The sequence below is a fragment of the Musca autumnalis genome, unplaced genomic scaffold (assembly GCF_047663935.1).
Source record: "Musca autumnalis isolate F117 unplaced genomic scaffold, ASM4766393v1 scaffold_2, whole genome shotgun sequence".
Classification (NCBI taxonomy): Eukaryota; Metazoa; Arthropoda; class Insecta; order Diptera; family Muscidae; genus Musca; species Musca autumnalis.
In genome coordinates, this window is record NW_027411755.1 from 236,211,372 (window position 1) to 236,230,231 (window position 18,860).

At 39.4% G+C, this 18,860-nt stretch overlaps 2 non-coding genes across 2 annotated transcripts; one reads left to right on the top strand and one right to left on the bottom strand.

Moving 5' to 3' along the window:
• Nucleotides 1–1,582: 1,582 nt before the first annotated feature.
• On the bottom strand, nucleotides 1,583–1,654 carry TRNAH-GUG (transfer RNA histidin (anticodon GUG)). Its single transcript has one exon. It is a non-coding gene; the product is annotated as a tRNA-His (tRNA).
• Nucleotides 1,655–1,905: 251 nt separating this feature from the next.
• TRNAH-GUG (transfer RNA histidin (anticodon GUG)) lies at nucleotides 1,906–1,977 on the top strand. The gene has a single exon. It is a non-coding gene; the product is annotated as a tRNA-His (tRNA).
• The last annotated feature ends 16,883 nt before the right edge of the window (nucleotides 1,978–18,860 follow it).

Sequence of the window (18,860 nt, forward strand, 5' to 3'; positions counted from 1 at the left end):
TCGATCTAAGAACGCATAATTTCATTAAATTATTTTAATGAAATCACTCTAGTGTGAACCGGGACTAAGTGAGATGTTTGTTTGTTCTTATTGAGTTTTTAAATTTAATAAATTACTCATTTATCTGACTCAATGTACGTGATGATGATGAGTAAAATAACTACAGGCATATCATATCTATCTGCCGGCATTATAGCTGTAAAAGATTCAATTAAAGCTTTTATTATGTGCATTAAATGGACAATAAATAAAATACGAGCACAGAAAAAAGTTCAACTCGTTACAAACTAAGAGAAATAAAAAACACTGTAAAAACAAAATAATTATAAAAAGTAATAAACAAAAATAAAAATAATTTACAACGTGGACGCATGAAATTGATCCCAAGATATTAGTATTCTAAGTGCGCATCATTTTGTTACTCATGTAAATGGATGAACTGATATATGAATGGAACAGTTTGAGATATGCAAACTTGTGCTCAATTTTGTATTGTTGTTTTGAAATTATCTGCTTTAATTTTTTTACAAACTTTTTTATTATAAAATCGTACTCAGATTTCTGCAGGAAAAAAACTTACAGTTCGCATTCGAAAATCCACAGCGACTATTTCATAGACCTAGGAGGTTAGGTCAACATGGGCTTCTGTTGGTTTAAATTTGACTGGAGTGGTGTCTAGTTATAACTTTTACACATTTATAATGACTGCTGTAATTACATACATATCGAAGTTTACGCCATAAACTTGTCTCATGAAGTCTATTATTATTTTTAATCGAAAATATTTTATCTGTAATTATTTAAAATAAATTTTCTAGTTCAGCGGATATTGACAATTTTAAAATGCACAGCAAATGCGCTTGCATTGCATGTAAACTACTGATATATTTTATAAAATGGGTGTAAAATTGTCGTATTGTGTTGTTAGATAAATTGTATATAATTTTAAAAAATTCAATATGTAATGAGTTTTGAATAAAAAAATGCTGTAAAAAATTTGAAAATTAACGGAAGTTAATAAACAAAAAAAATAATAATTTTTACTTGATTTCGACTTTATCTTCCATTATGTTATGTGAGTATCATGGCAGAACTACCAGGTAGTGGTATCACACCAGCTGATCGAATATGAAAAATCAAATCTCTTTATAAAAAATATTTTTGTTGTAATTTCCCCAACAACATAAAGAAAGTTTTGACATAACATATTCAAAATTTTACGATGCCACTACATGGGTAATTGTGCCATGGTGAGTATAGAATTGTATGAAATGTAAATAAAAGATTTTAGTTTTTTTTTTTTGTAATTTTATGGCCTGATTCGAATTCAAATTCGTTCAAACTACTAACAAACTTAAAATAAATATTAGTTTCATTTTTGTTTTCAACCAAACAAAAATTTTCTAAAACAACAAGAGGAGTTTAGTAGAACTTCGAACGAATTTGAGTTCGAATCTTCTTAGAGAAAAGGCCAAATCTATTTTCTTATCTTGAAACTGTCCAAACAGTAATTAACCTCCAAGAACATAATTAAAAAAGAACAACAATTCACCCGTGACAATGTTTCTTCTTGGCGAAACATTGCCGTGACCAGGATTCGAACCTGGGTTACTACGGCCACAACGTAGGGTCCTAACCACTAGACGATCACGGCTATGTGAAATGTTGCTGTGAATGCATTTAAAAATGAAACAATTTCAAAATAGTTTAAAAATAAAAATAAATAGTTAAAAAAAAATAATTACCTTGGCAATGACGAAGCTATGATCTCTTTGCAGCAAACTTTCACTTTATTTTTATTTTGGACAACAAAAACCAAAACTGGTTCACTCTTTTTTCAACTACCATTTACAACAATTGCTATTTGAATGTTATTTGTTTGCGATGGCAATAAGACTTCACATAGCCGTGATCGTCTAGTGGTTAGGACCCTACGTTGTGGCCGTAGTAACCCAGGTTCGAATCCTGGTCACGGCAATGTTTCCGAAAAGAACATTGTCACGGGTGAAGTAATATTTTTTTGTTTACATTTTTTAAATTAATTTAATAGATGGGTTTGGGTTTGGGCGTCGGGTTAGTAACCCTCCTCCCCTAGAAAAAACAGCCCACTATGAAAAAACGAAAGAAAAGAAAAACAAACCCCTCTAAAGTTGACGAACCCCGCAAACGTTTTAAGGACCATGATCTGCGAATCTGCACCTGGAATGTTCGCACTCTTTATAGAGAAGGTGCAGTCTTCGCATTGACAGACGTACTTGAAAAGTACAAGGCCGATATTACTGCCATATAGGAAATACGATGGATTGGGAAAGGCGTCACAACAACACCTAAAGGTGACGCACTGTATTATAGCTGCCATGACGTAAAGCATGAGTTTGGTTGCGGATTCGTAGTCAGTCGGAGGCTAAAACATCTGGTATCAAGCTTCACCCCAGTAAATGAAAGACTTGCTGCAATTCGAATAAAACCTAAATTCTTCAACATCAGCTTTATTAGCGCTCATGCTCCCACTGAAGAAAAGGACGAACAGACCAAAGATATAATTTACGAGCGCTTAAAAGAAACATATGACCGTTGCCCTGCCCATGACATTAAAATCATTCTAGGCGATTTTAATGCCAAAATTGGAAAGGAGAATATCTTTGGCCCAACAGTCTGGAAATTCAGGCTCCACAGTGAAACATCTGACAATGGTATGAGGCTGGTAGACTTTGCAGCTGCAAAAAACATGGTAGTTAGCAGTTTAAGCATCTCGATATTCATAAGGGCACCTGGCTGTCTCCAGATCAGAAAACAAGAAATCAAATTGATCATGTTCTGATAGATGGAAGACATTCATCGAGCGTGTTGGATGTACGATCATTCCGAGGCGCAAACATTGATTCGAACCACTACCTTGTTGCAGCAAAGGTACGTACCCGTCTAAGCGTTGCAAATAAAGCACGAACAGACACAACGCGGAAGTTGGACATCGATAGGCTGCAAACACAACAGATAGCCACAGCATATTCCTCTCAACTAGCCCAATTGCTTAACGCGAGCACTCCTTGTCCCGATAACATAGCAACACAATGGCAAAATATTGCCCACTCCATGCAAACAGCCGTAAAATCCATACTTGGATACCAGAGACCTCCACAATCAGCAATCAACCGGCTGAAGAATAATAAAGCAGCAGGAGCCGATGGCGTACCAGCCGAGCTGTTTAAAACCGGAGGCGACACGCTGATTAGGTGTATGCATCAGCTAGTTAGCTCCATCTGGCAGGAAGAACCCGTACCCGACGATTGAAACCTGAGCATCCTGTGTCCCGTCCACAAGAAAGGAGATAAGACTGTATGATCCAACTATAGGCGCATAAGTCCTCTCCCTATTGCCTATAAGATAGTGTCAGGGATATTATGCGAACGACTAAAGCCAATGGTCAACGAAATAATTGGACCATACAAATGTAGCTTTAGACCTGGCAAGTCCACCATTGACCAGATATTTAACCTGAGGCAAATCCTGGAGAAGACCCAAGAGATGCAGATCGACACCTACCACAGTTTTGTCGATTATAAAGCAGCATTCGACAGTCCCCTCCGATCAAAGGTATTCCATGCAATGTCTGAATTTTGTATCCCCGCAAAGCTCATCCGGCTTTGTAAGATGACTTTAACTGACACTAGGTCCTCAGTTAAAATTGGAAAGAACCTCTCCGAACAGTTCAGTACCAAAAGAGGTTTCAGACAAGGAGACAGCCTTTCGTGTGACATATTCAACATTTTGCTGGAAAAGGTAATACGAGATGCAAACGTCAAAAGAAGTGGCACAATCTACACAAATAGCCACATTTTACTTGCTTACGCTGATGACATAGACATCATGGACGATCAGTAAAGGAAGTAACTGATACCTTTAGGAAGGTCGAAGCAGAGTCTGCGAAAGTGGGTCTGGCGGTAAACGGCGAAAAGACCAAATTGATGGTGTCGACGCGCAAAGCGTCCATAGAGTTCGGACCAACTGTGGAAGTTGGTACCTATAATTTTGAGGTAGTTAAAGACTTCGTCTACCTCGGCACTACCATAAACACATCAAACAACATCAGTTGTGAAATAAGAAGAAGAATTGTATTGGCCAACAGATGCTACTATGGTCTAAGTAAGCAATTTAAAAACAAAGCCACATCTCGTCAAACAAAAATAACACTATACAAAACGCTGATACTACCCGTGCTAATGTATGGCTCCGAAGCATGGGTACTTGCGCAAGCAGATAAGGCAGTGCTTGGTGTGTTTGAGAGGAAAATTCTTCGAAAGAACTACGGGCCGATTTGCGTTGACGGTGAATATCGACGTCGTATGAACCACGACCTATATCAGCTATACAAAGACATGAATATAGTTAAACGTATCGAGATGCAACGTTTGCGTTGGCTAGGCCATATCATAAAAATGAACGATGATGAACCCGCTAAAAAGGCGTATAAATTCGAGCCACATGGCAGTGCACGCAGAATCGGCAGGCCTAATCTTCGATGGAGCATACAAGTGGATGAAGAAATGAAAAGGCGCGGTATTCCAGAAAGCGAAGCGAAAAATAGAGACAATTGGAGATCTTTTCTTAGTTCGGTCTATGGAACAAATGTTCTGTAATGGGCCAGCTAAATAAGTGAATAAGTAATAAAATAATCAATAAATATAGCTAAATCGTAATATTTATAGTAATTTTCCACAAAATCAGATAAACATTCAGCAGATGATTAAAAAAAATTCTTTCAGCAGCCTTTAGCAACTTCTCAGCAAACAACTGTCAAAAGTGTTATCTTACCTCGCTCTCTTTTACTGAACTTTTGTGTAAACAGACAGCATTTAGCAATATTTCCTAATAATTATAACAAATTATCACGTAAAACGACACAGCTAATAATAGACGACATCAAAGGCGTCTTAATAGACAACCTTAAACTCGTCTTAATAGATGACCTTAAAGTAGTCTTAAAAGATTACCTTAAATTCGTCTTAATAGACGACCTTAAAGTTGTCTTCATAGGCGACCTTCAAGCCGTCTTCATAGACGACCTTAAAGTCGTCTTAATAAAATACGACCTTCAAGTCGTCTTTATAGACGACCTTAAAGTCGTCTTAATAAAATACGACCTTTAAGTCGTCTTAATAGACAACCTTAAAGTCGTCTTAAAAGATGACCTTAAATTCGTCTTAATAGACGACCTTAAAGTTGTCTTAATAAAATACGACCTTCAAGTCGTCTTTATAGACGACCTTAAAGTCGTCTTAATATACAACCTTAAAGTCATCTTCTTAATAGACAACTTAAAGTCGTCTTAATAGACAACCTTAAAGTCGTCTTAATAAAAGACCTTAAAGTCGTCTTAATAGACTACCTTAAAGTCGTCTTAATAGGCGACCTTAAAGTCGTCTTTATAGACGACCTTAAAGTCGTCTTAATAGACGACCTTAAAGTCGTCTTAATAGGCGACCTTAAAGTCGTCTTTATAGACGACCTTAAAGTCGTCTTAATAGACGACCTTAAAGTCGTCTTAATAGACGACCTTAAAGTCGTCTTAATAGACTACCTTAAAGTCGTCCTAATATACGACCTTAAAGTCGTCTTAATAGACCACCTTAAAGTCGTCTTAATAGGCGACCTTAAAGTCGTCTTTATAGACGACCTTAAAGTCGTCTTAATAGACGACCTTAAAGTCGTCTTAATAGACGACCTTAAATTCGTCTTAATAGACTACCTTAAAGTCGTCTTGATAGACTACCTTAATGTCTTAATAGACTACCTTAAAGTCGTCTTAATAGACTACCTTAAAGTCGCCTTAATAGACGACCTTAAATTCGTCTTAATAGGCGACTTTAAAGTCGCCTTTGAGGTCGTCTTAATAGACTACCTTAAAGTCGTCTTAATAGACTACCTTAAAGTCGTCTTAACAAACGACCTTAAAGTCGTCTTAATAGGCGACATTAAAGTGGTCTTCATAGACAACCTTATAGTCATCTTAATAGACAACCTTAAAGTCGCTTTAATAGACGAACTTAAAGTCGTCTTAATAGACTATCTAAAGTCGTCTTAATAAACGACCTTAAAGTCGTCTTAATAGGCGACTTTAAAGTGGTCTTCATAGACAACCTTAAAGTCGTCTTAATAGGCGACCATAAAGTCCTTAAAGTCCTCTTAATAGACAACCTTAAAATCGTCTTAATAGACGACCTCAAAGTCGTATTAATATCCGACCTTAAAGTCGTCTTAATAGACGACCTTAAAGTCGTCTTAATAGACGACCTTAAAGTCGTCTTAATAGACGACCTTAAAGTCGTCTTAATATACGACTTTAAAGTCGTCTTAATGGACAAACTTAAAGTCGTCTTAATAGACGGCCTTAAAGTCGTCTTAATAGACAACCTTAAAGTCGTGTTAATAATAGACGAAAATATGCTCGTTGAAAAATATGCTCAATTCAACGTGATAGAGGCATTTTACAACAATGGCATGTTCTGAAGAGTTGTGTATTACATTCCAGCGAAATTTTTTCCAAAAGAAAACATTAAGAAAAAATTAACGGTTTTGAATATATGGTGCGAAATTTATACAAATTTATTACTTACTTACTTACTTTCTTTGCTGGCCCATTACAGAACATTTGTTCCATAGAACGAACTAAGAAAAGATCTCCAATTCTCTCTGTTTCGTGCTTCGCTTTTTGGAATACCACGCCTTGTCATCTCTTCATCCACTTGTTTGCGCCATCTATTCTTTGGCTTGCCAATTCTGCGTGCACCGCCATGTGGCTCGAATTTATACGCCTTTTTAGCGGGTTCATCATCGCTTATTCTTATTAAATGGCTTAGCCAACGCAATCGCTGCATCTCGATACGTTTATCTATACTGATGTCGTTGTATAGCAGATAAAGCTCGTGGTTCATACGACGTCAATATTCACCGACCGTAGATCTTTCGAAGAATTTTTCTCTCAAACACGCCAAGCACTGCCTTATCTGCTTGCGCAAGTACCCAGGCTTCGGAACCATACATCAGCACGAGTAGTATCAGTGTTTTGTAAAGCTTTATTTGTGATTGACGAGTTGTGGCTTTGTTTTTGAAGTGCTTACTTAAGCCAAAGTAGTATCTGTTGGCCAATACTTCTTTTTATTTCACAACTGATGTCGTTTGCGGTGTTTACGGCGGTGCCGAGGTAGACGAAGTCTTTTACTGCCTCAAAATTATAGGAACCAACTTCAACAGTTGGTCCGAGCTCTATGGACGCTTTGCGCGTTGACACCATCAGCTTGGTTTTCTCTCCGTTTACCGCCAGACCCACTTTAGCAGATTCTCCTTCCACCTTCATAAAGGTATCGGTTACTTCTTTCGCTGATCGTCCCATGATGTCTATATCATCAGCATAAGCAAGTAACATGTGGCTATTGGTGTAGATTGTGCCACTACTTTTGACGTTTGCCTCTCGTATAACCTTTTCTAGGAGGATGTTGAAAAGATCACACGGAAGGCTGTGTCCTTGCCTGAAACGTCTTTTGGTACTGAACTGTTTTGGTACTGAACTGTTTAACTGAGGAGTTTTGCGCGGATACCAAATTCAGACATTGCTTGGAATACCTTTGAACGTAGCGGGCTGTCGAAGGCTGCTTTATAATCGACAAAAAGGTGGTATATGTCGATCTTCATCTCTTGGGTCATCTCCAGGATTTTCCGCAGGGTAAATATCTGGTCAATGGTGGACTTGCCAGGTCTTAAGCCGCATTTGTATGGTCCAATTATTTCGTTGACCATGGGCTTTAGTCGTTCGCACAATATCCCTGACACTATCTTGTAGGCGATAGGGAGAAGTCTTATGCCCCTATAGTTGGAGCATAAAGTCTTGTCTCCTTTTTTATGGAAGGGACACAGGATGCTCAGGCTCCAATCGTCGGATACTCGTTCTTCCTGCCAGATGGAGCTAACTAGCTGATGCATACACCTTATCAGCGTGTCGCCTCCGGTTTTAAACAGCTCGGCTGTTAGGCCATCAACTCCTGCTGCCTTATTATTCTTCAGCCGGTTTATTGCTGTCTCATCTTGGCCGGGTGGTATACATTCCATTCTGGGATTCGATCTGTGGTATCTTCGTCGACTTCGCTACTATTACAAACTGTTTGGAAAAATGCTCTTTCCATACCTTAGCACACTATCTGTATCAGTTACCAGATTACCTTGCTCTACAGGGGGATGTGCCAAGTCCAAAGCCATCAGTTTGATGTTTCACTCTTTGGTAGAATTTTCGCACTTCATTCTGTCTCCTGTACATCTCGATTTGTTCACATTCCCGCCTTTCCATCTCTCTCTCTTCTTCATGCGGAAAAGACGTTTCTCCTCTCTCCTTTTCTACCGATACCTCTCTAGTGAACTACGCGTTGCTACTGATTGTAAAGTAGCCCTATATGCCGCATTTTTCTCTTCGGTAGCAGCACGTAAGTACAGCAAGTACTGATTTTGCGGCTGTTTGCATGGAGTGGGCAATGGTTTGACATTGTTCTGATATGTTATCGGGACGAGGAGTGCTTTGTTTAAGCAGTTGAGTGGAATATGCTGTGACTATCTGTTGTGATTGCAGATTAAAGATGTCCAACTTCCGTGTTGTGTCTGTTCGCACTTTGTTTGCTATGTTTAATCTGGTACATACCTTTGCTGCAACGTAATCAATTTAATTTCTTGTTCTTTGATCTGGCGACAGCCAGGTGCCCTTATGAATATCGAGATGCTTAAATCTGGTACTGCTAACTACCTTGTTTCTTGCAGCTGCAAAGTCTACCAGCCTCATACCATTGTCAGATGTTTCACTGTGGAGACTGAATTTCCCGACAGTTGGGCCAAAGATATTCTCCTATCCAATTTTGGCATTAAAATCGCCTAGCATAATTTTAATGTCATGGGCAGGGCAACGGTCATAAGTTTCTTCTCAGCGCTCGTAAAATATATCTTTGGTCTGTTCGTCCTTGTCTTCAGTGGGAGCATGAGCGCAAATAAAACTGATGTTGAAGAATTTTGGTTTTAATCGAATTGCAGCGAATCTTTCATTCACTGGGGTGAAGCTGGAGACCAGATGTTTTAGCCTCCGACCAACTACAAATCCGCAACCAAACTCATGCTTTGTGTCATGACGGCTAAAATACAGTGTGTCACCTTTAGGTGTTGTTGTGACGCCATTCCCGTTCCATCGTATTTCCTGTATGGCAGTAATGTCGGCCTTGTACTTTTCAAGTACATCTGCCAATGCGTAAACTGTATAAATTTGCAGTAACTTTTAAACAACTTTACTCATTGTTTATTTTACAACAATTTCATTTTTTATAGTTGCTATAGAAACCAAAGAAATGTTAACTTTTCAATCGATAAAAGTTACAGAAAAGGCCTGCTGGGGCTGGATTCTTGTTCTATGCAAATTTTAAATGAAAAGTATTTTCTTTATATATATATATTTTTTTTTTTTTCATTTGACATTTTATTCCTTTATACAATTTTTCATTTAAAATTTTCAAAGAAACAGAATTGAGCCCCACTAGCGTCATGTCGGGTAGCATTACCCAAGTATTTCAGTAACTCAAAAGTTCTCTATATGTAGTATTTTGCCCAATTAGGATCCAGATCGAGCACAGTAATCTGGGCATTGATGGTAAAAATATAATCGGAATGCACATTCTTATATGAAAGAAGTCTCCATATTTACCCTTGGAAGAACTTCTTTCAGTCAGCAGCAAGCACACATTACTACCATTCTCCACCAAATATATAAATTCCTAATATGACTCACATTGATTATGGTTAAACAGGAATTAGCAGAATGTCATTTCCATCTTAGTTTCGCTTTTCAACGCTTTTAAATTACAACAATAAAATATTTTTTTCTTGATAGCTTTAATGTAAACCGGTTTCACTGTATGTTGTTTACTTGAACGTCATGTAAACCCAGGTCAGTGATCTCGCCACATTACCGACCTACTTAGCATGTAACTAACAGTATACTCGTAACTGACTTTCACTGTTCAAACACAAATACAAAGTAACAACAAAACGACTGCAGCCAAACCGATATGAAAAAGACAATACATAATAGTGATGTCAATGTAGAGTACTAAGAAAAAAACGTTCACAATTTCCATTTAGGCGGATTATATGATTTACCAACCTTGTAGTGATAAAAAGACTCGGATCACTACTGTTTTTGCAGCAATGGGTAAAACGTGTGCAATAATTTAAATTAAGGCCGCAATTTTCAACAAAATCCGAAATAACAAATTGTTTGCTTTGGTTTGGTTTTAGGACGCGCTGCTACCATTGTTGGCAGCTACTCCACTCGGAGACCTTAAGGGTCATCCTTAAAGAAGTTGTGTATAATGGTTGGTCTATTGCAGATTTGTTGATATAGAGTGGTTTAATGTGATGAAGGAAGACTTGTGTAGGTGAGAGGTGGCTGCTGGTTTTGGATGTGGGTGTGTGGTTGCTGAGGTTGTGGTAAGAGCTGCAGATTTTTTATGTTCATATGGTGGTGTGTGGTGATTAGTAGAGTTGTGTCGTTCATGAACGAGCCGGCTCAAAGGAACGATTCCGCGAAAAGAACGAACGGATCCGTATCCAGCTCATTCTTTTATATCGTTCATTTAGATCCCCGATGGACGAGTCATTGCTGCTTACAAAATTAGCAGCATTGGTTTTGCAGTCAAACTCTAAACAAACGCTGCGCTAGCGCAAGCAGCACAAATTTCCACACAAAACAAACAATGATTCAGAGAGATACTCTCGCTCAGTAACTCATCTCATTCAGTAGCACATCTCGGTCATATCTTTCTTTTGCATCATTCGTTCATCTGGTTCTTTCATATCAAAACCACCACCACTACGTTCAGAAACAAAACCACCCCCATTAGCACACAATGTGTCATTCGTGAACGAACATTTTCAAAAGAACGATTCGGTGAAAAGAACGACGGAGTCATATGCAGCAGAGAACGAACGACTTCAAAAGAAAATAACACAGTCAAATGTATTGTTGAACGAAAAAGAGCCAACGAACGAACTAAACGACCCGGATCTTTTTGGTGAACGGAATGAAAAAGATCGATCCGCTCAATGAACGAGATTGCCCAACACTAGTGATTAGTCCATTGGTCTATTCTGAAGTGATGTGTATGGATGTGGATGTGTGGTTGCTGAGGTTGTGATACAGAGGTTTGTTTGCCAAGCCATGTTAGATTTTTGGCAAAATTGTATATGTAGATGAAAAAAAGTCAGAGTATTTATCTCATATCTACCGAAGAACCGATGTCTCCTCGTGAGTAGCGAAGGGCACCTACATAGTAGATGTTCGACCGTCTCTGTTTCTTCTGGGTCTTGACATAGCCTACAGTAGTCTACACTACTGTTGTCCCATCTATAAGTTAGGGATCTGACCATGCTATGACCGGTAATAAGTCCTACAGTGGTCTTTATCCCTAACTTATTTAGTGGAAAGAGAGAATTGGTTCTGTATTGAGAGTAGCTAGGCCAGATTGCCTTGGATACCTTGCAACCAGGTTCCGTTTGCCATCTTTGCCCCGCCTTCTCAAGACAGAAGCCGCGAAGTTTTCGGATGTAGTAGCACTTTGGTGATCTGGTAGATGACTCTACTGGTAGGTCAATCGACTGAGAGCCATCCAGTGCTAGTGCATCCGCCTCTTCGTTACCATCTATATCACTGTGTCCTGGAACCCAGCAAAGACCAACGATATCACGTACTTCAAGTAGAGCGTTTTTGCAGTCAAGGATAGCTTTTGAATTTATGGTCCACGACTTGAGGGCCTTAAGAGCCGCTTAACTATTGACAAATATAGTCACGGGTCCTTTAAGGCTACTTCCAAGTTCTTTGACCATCTCCACTGCTTTCCTGATTGCAAAAATCTCTGCCTGAAAGACGCTGCAATTATCATTGTGTTTGAAGGATTGTTTAATTGGTGGGTTCTCGCAGTAGACCCCGGCTCCTGTGCCATCCTCCATCTTGGAGCCGTCTGTGTAGATGGCCAGAACGCCAAGAGGAGGACTGCCACTAGACCAGGCATCCCTGTTGGGAATTGGCACGTTTATTGTGTTGAAGTTGAGTGAAGTGGGTATATATAATCACTAATGTGATTGAGTCCACTGAACTCAAGTAGTTCGGTAAAAGGGGAGAGAACCTTTGCATGTCCAAATCGCGAACACTGCCACACCGCTGTCTCTCTGAGCCTGAAATCCGTTGGATACCAAGTATCACATTCAAGGCGGTAGTCTGACATCAGACTAAGGTAGCCTGACATCAGATTAAGGTAGTCTGACATCAGACTAAGGTAGTCTGACATCAGACTAAGGTAGTCTGTCATCAGACTAAGAAGTCGTTGATCGAACTAAGTAGTCTGTTATCCAACTTAGGATTCTGACATCAGACTAAGGAGACTGAAATCAGAATAAGAAGTTTCACATCCAATAAAAGTCGTCTGACATCAGACTAAAGTAGTCTGACATCCGACTAAAGTAGTCTGACATCCGACTAACGTAGTATGGCATCAGACAAAGTAGTCTGTCATTAGATAAGGAGTCTGGTATCAGACTAAGGTGGTCTGACATCAGACCAAGAAGTTTTACATACGATAAAAGTCGTCTGACACCCGATTATGGTAGTCCGGCATCAGACTATGGTAGTCTGACATCAGACTAAAGTAGTCTGACATCAGACTTAAGTAGTTTGACATTCGACTAAGGTAGAATGGCATCAGACAAGGTAGTCTGGCATTCGACTAAGGTAGAATGGCATCAGACAAGGTAGTCTGCCATTTAATTAAGGAGTCTGGCATCAGACTGAGGTAGTCTGAAATCAGTATAAACTAGTCTGTCAGCAGACCAAGGTAGTCTGGCATCAGACTAAGAAGTCTGATATCAAATGAAGTAGTCTGGCATCAGACTTAGGATTCTGACATCAAACTAAGGAGTCTGACATTAGACTAAGGAGTCTGACATCAGACTATGACGTTTCACATACGATAAAAGTCGTCTGATACCCGACTATGGTAGTCTGACATCAGACTAAAGTAGTCTGACATCAGACTAAAGTAGTCTGACATCCGACTAGGGTAGAATGGCATCAGACAAGGTAGTCTGCCATTAAATTAAGGAGTCTGGCATCAGACTGAGGTAGTCTGACATCAGTCTAAACTAGTCTGTCAGCAGACCAAGGTAGTCTGGCATCAGACTAAGAAGTCTGATATCAAATGAAGTAGTCTGGCATCAGACTTAGGGTTCTGACATCAAACTAAGGAGTCGACATTAGACTAAGGAGCCTGACATCAGATTAAGAAGTTTTACATACGATAAAAGTCGTCTGACACCCGATTATGGTAGTCCGGCATCAGACTATGGTAGTCTGACATCAGACTAAGGTAGTCTGGCATCAGGTAAAGGAGGTAGTCTGACATCAGATTAAAGTAATTTGACATCAGGCTAAGGTAGCCTGACATCAGACTAAGGTAGTCTGACATCAGACTAAGAAGTCGTAGATCGAACTAAGTAGTCTGGTATCAAACTTCAAAATAAGAAGTTTCAAATCCAATAAAAGTCGTCTGACATACAACTATGGTAGTCTGACATCAGACTAAAGTAGTCTGACATCCGACTAACGTAGTCTGACATCAGGCGAAGGAGTCCGGCGCAGGTTACGGTCGTCTGACATCAGACCAAGGTAGTCTGGCATCAGACTAAGAAGTTTGACATCAGATAAGGGTCGTCCGACATCAGACTGAATGCAGTCTGTCATCAGACTAAGAAGTCTGATATCAAACTAAGAGGTTGTTTACACTACCAATCAATGTCATATGTACTGAAATTTTCCATCGTAATACAGCGGTTAATGTGTGCAATATTGGGGTTTTTTCTTACGCCATTTAATGCTTGCGTCAACACCAGCAAAAATGTAGTGAAATTTAGGGTCATATGACATTGATAGATAGGAGTCTGACATCAGACTAAGAAGTTTCACATCTTTTAAAGGTAGTCTGACACCAGGCAATGGTAGTCTGACATCAGACCAAGGTAGCCTGAATACGATGTATTCGGTGTCCGGCTACAGATGATCGGGAAGACGATGAATTCGGTGTTCGCCAGCAGATGATCGGGAAGACTATGTTTTCGGTGTTCGGCTGCAGATGATCGGGAAGACGATGAATTCGGTGTTCGGCTGCAGATGATCGGGAAGACGATGTTTTCGGTGTTCGGCTGCAGATGCTCGGGGACCCGATGGGTTCGGTTGCTGATGCTCGGGGACACGACGGGTTCGGGTATTAGTCTAATTTCTACCATGTGGCACTGGTTCCTAACTACGGAACAGTTGACCCGAAGGCCCTGTGGAACTGCTGACCCGAAGGCCCAGTGGAACAGCTGACTCGAAGGCCCTTTGGAACTGCTGACCCGAAGGCCCTGTGGAACTGCTGAACCGAAGGCCCTGTGGAACAGCTGACTCGAAAGTCCGGTGTATGTATTAGCCACCACAAACTTAATGGGTAGCCCTCAAAAAGTATTCCCAACGCTTTAGCACCGAAGTGTAAATTTGCGGATTCAGAACAGTCTTTTGTTCCAACCCGTGTAGCTAACTTCCTGCAGTGGTAAGCTCGCCATCAACATCCAACTCTGAAATATTTGAGTAACTCGAGATATGGGGTAAATGGGAATTACTTGTTGTAGGCAATGACAATGAATGTTCTGATGTTGCACTGAAATGCAAATCTCCCTTGTCTAAGACGTTATTTCTCTGCGAGCGAATATTAATGACGTAGTGTAGGTTTGTTATTGAATGACTGGTTCTGTATGGTAAGGGTAGCTGTTGTTGTAGTATTATGTACGAGAACATTTTGTCACGTTACAAAAAGTGATGGCTTTGGTACAGGCGCATCCTACTGTAGAGACCAGCAAGGCAATATGGTAACTGATATGGAAAGAAAGATATCTCCGAACTGTTGGTTTCCAATACTAAGGAAGATGACGAAGATACGACAGATCCATTCCCAAAAGATGGCATTAAATGTATATCGCCCGGCCAAGATGATATAAAGACATCAATAAACCGTCCGAAGAATAATAAGGCAGCAGGAGTCGATGGCTTACCTGCCGAGCTGTTAAAAACCGGAGGCGACACGCTGATAAGGTGTATGCATCAGCTAGTTAGCACCTTCTGGCAGGAAGAACGCATACCCGACGATAAGAACTTGAGCACAAGATACTATAGGGACATAAGACTGCGCACTATTAATTAAAAGATTGGTTTACGTGGTTGCTATACTTTATAGCCTCCATTAGTATGTAAGAAATACCGTTTTGAAAATCACACCACTCGTTCAGTTGGTTGGTTGGTTTACGTGGTGCTTAAAAGATTGGGTCAGGGATATTGTGCGAACGACTAAAGCCAATGATCAACAAAATAATTGGGCCACACCAATGTGGTTTAGACCTGACAAATTCACCTTTAACCATTTGACATTATTGATCGATCAGCTAAAGAAGTAACTGATACCTTTAACAAGGTCGAAGGAGAATCTTCAAAAGTGGGTCTGGCGGTAAACGGAGAGAAGACCAAGTTGATGGTATGGAAGCGAAATGCGTCCATAGAACTCGAACCAACTGTGGACGTTGGTTCATATAATTTTGAGGTACAAATCCTACCTGTGCTATTGTATGGTTCCGAAGCCTGGAAAATAATGTAGTGCTTGGTGTGTTTGAGAGAAAAATACTTCGGAAGATCTATGGACCAATATTCATATTAACCACGAGTTGTATCGGCCATACAACGACTTTAGTACTGCGATTCTCTAACACATTTTTTTGAGTTACCGACAAAAAAGCTTATAATTTCGGCAATTAACGATATTATTCGGCATATTAGCCACCAATAAAATGTAGTCGTACAGTTATACCGATAGCAACTGCGTTGTCAACATTTATTTAAACTTTTCATTCATAATTTTGCGGTTTTATGTTACCAATTTTTGTCGGTAACTCAAAAAATGAGTTAGAGAATCGCACCACAGTTATAGTTATAGTTAAACGTATCGAGATGCAAGGGTTGCGCGGGCTAGGCCATATCATAAGAACGAGCGAAAATGAACCCACAAAGGAGGCATATAAATAAGGACATCATGGCGTTTTACGCAAAACTAGAATGCCGAGACTTCGACGGAGTAAACAAGTGGACGACCACATCAAATAACACGATATTCCTAATTGAAGAGGAGGAATGGAAATCTTATCCTAGGGTTAGGTTAAAGGACGCTCGGCTGTCATAAACGACAGTCGCTCCACTCGCAGACCTTATGGTCCATTGTGTTCATCAGAGAAATGCAACTTGCCACTCATGAGCCACTTGCTAAAAAACAAGTCTATGTACAAAATACATACTCAAAGATACTCGTGTGTACTTTGCCATGTCGTTTTACGCACTCTATAACATTTTATGCCTTACCTTCTTACTCATGGCTCAACAAGTAACAACTGTCAAGTGGCTCAGGCACTTGTATGATAATGACACAAGTGGCTCAAGCACTCGTATGATAATGAGTGAGCAACAATATAAGGCATAAACAAAATCGCGCACAATATTACAAAGAAAACAAAAGCACACAACGTACAAAGGCACACAAAACACAATCTTAATTTTGTTTCACCCACGTTATAGGGATAGGTAATGGAAAGCAATAATCGATTTTGGTCTAAAACTTAAAATGCGGTTTTTCGGTCTTGCGATTATTTCAGTTGTCTTAAAACTCGACTTTATCATAACCGCAGAAAATCGATTATAATCGACTATTCGTCGATTTTCGAGTTTTCTTTTGAAACTGTAAAACCGCCAAAAGTGTAAAACCGCCAAGTCAACAATCTATGGGCAAACTCGATCACAAGTTAATCGATTATGCAACTTTCCCTCCAGACAAAAAGTCGATTAATCAATTAACCGAAAGTCCACTTACCTATCCCTACCACTTTATTCGTAAGTATGTTTGTTGTGCCACTCACCTAAGATCAGGAGAGCACTTATGAGTTTTGCACACAAGTCAAAATTCGTTTTACACTGATTCCACTCTCTAATGCCCGAACAACGGTCGTAAAATCATCAAATGCTTTTTGTTGTGTGGTTTTGCAGAAGGCTGTTAGAGATTGAATCGTGCGTTCACACGGCATAGTAGGTGCTCGATTATCTCTATCTCTTCTTCATCTTCACATAGCCTACAATACTCAAGAGGTATCTGGTATACATCCTGAAAGAGAGAAAATTTTATTGAAAGGATAGTCGTAGTGGATAGACAGAGTATTTAAAAAATTAGTTTTACACTAATTTCACTCTCTAATGTTCAAACAACGGCCGTAAAATCATCAAATGCTTTTTGTTGTGTAGTAAAAATACTCGAGTGGCGAACACACTCCATATTTAAATGCTCAAGAACCAAAAGTGGCTCGCTTTTGTCTGTGGCTTATTGAAGATCTCTGGTGTTCATCCTGAAAGAGAGAAATTTTTATGGAAAGGATAGTCGTAGTGGATAGACAGAGTATTTAAAATTTAGAAGATTAGATTAGAATTATTAAGGTGGGTTTACGTAGAGTGGGTATTTGCAAAGTTATTTTTCACGTTGGAGCCATTCCAGGCCGAGGAACAGCAGACTTGTCGGTTCGATTTTGCAGAAGGCTGTTAGAGATTGAATCGTGCGTTCACTTGGCATAGTAGGTGCTCGATTGTCTCTATCTCTTCTATATCTTCACACAGCCTACAATAATCAGCAATGTCATTTTATTCCCATTTGCCAGTCATTAATTTTATCCTGTAGTGTCTCGTGATTATTCCAACTGTTAGTCTTAGATCGGATTTCGTCATTGAGAGTAGTGAAGCTGGTCTTGGTTTTGAAGGGACTGGCCAGATTGCACTAGATACGCTACAGCGAAGTACATTTTCTTTTCGTGATTCGACTTTTTCTAGTTCATCTTATAGGTCAAATGTTCTGTAGAGGGCCAAATAAGTAAGTATTGGCTGAAGCTATTTAACTGACGACAAAGCTGGCTGGTACCGATTACAGACTAATAAGTTTGATGAGCCACGCTCTCAAAATATTTCTAAGAATTATACATTCCAGAATATATAAAAAATGTGAAGAATACATGGGGCTATCGCAATTTGGATTTAAAGAAGGCATGGGCACGAGAGAAGCCCTACTCTCTATACAAGTTTTAATACAGAAATGTAGAAATGTACAAAAGGACGTATACATCTGTTTTGTGGATTATGAAAAAGCCTTCGATACCGTACAGCATGACAAAATGGTGGAAATCCTCATTTCTGTTGGCATCAAAGGAAAGGAACTACAATGCATCAAGGAACTATATTGAAACCAAACAGCACAAGTCGGCATTAATGGAGAACTTACAGAATCCATTGCAATATCGGGAGGAGTTAGACAGGGCTGCATACTATCACCATTACTATTTAATATTTACGCCGAAAGAATTTTTCAAGAATCAGTCTCTAACGTTCGTAAAGCCATATAAATATATTGGTGGATTATTCGTCAACAACATTAGATATGCAAATGATACCACGTTAATTGCATGTAGCCTGTCAGAATTACAATTCCTTCTGACTCGTCTAAATATCTGTAGCGAAAAGTATGGGTTAAGGATCAACATCCCAAAAACTAAATATATGGTTATATCCAAGTCCAGAAACGAAGAAACAACCGAATAACAAATAAATAATGTACATATAGATAGACAGTAAAGACTTTTAAATATCTCGGCGTCAAGATAAATGAAAACTGGGATAACAC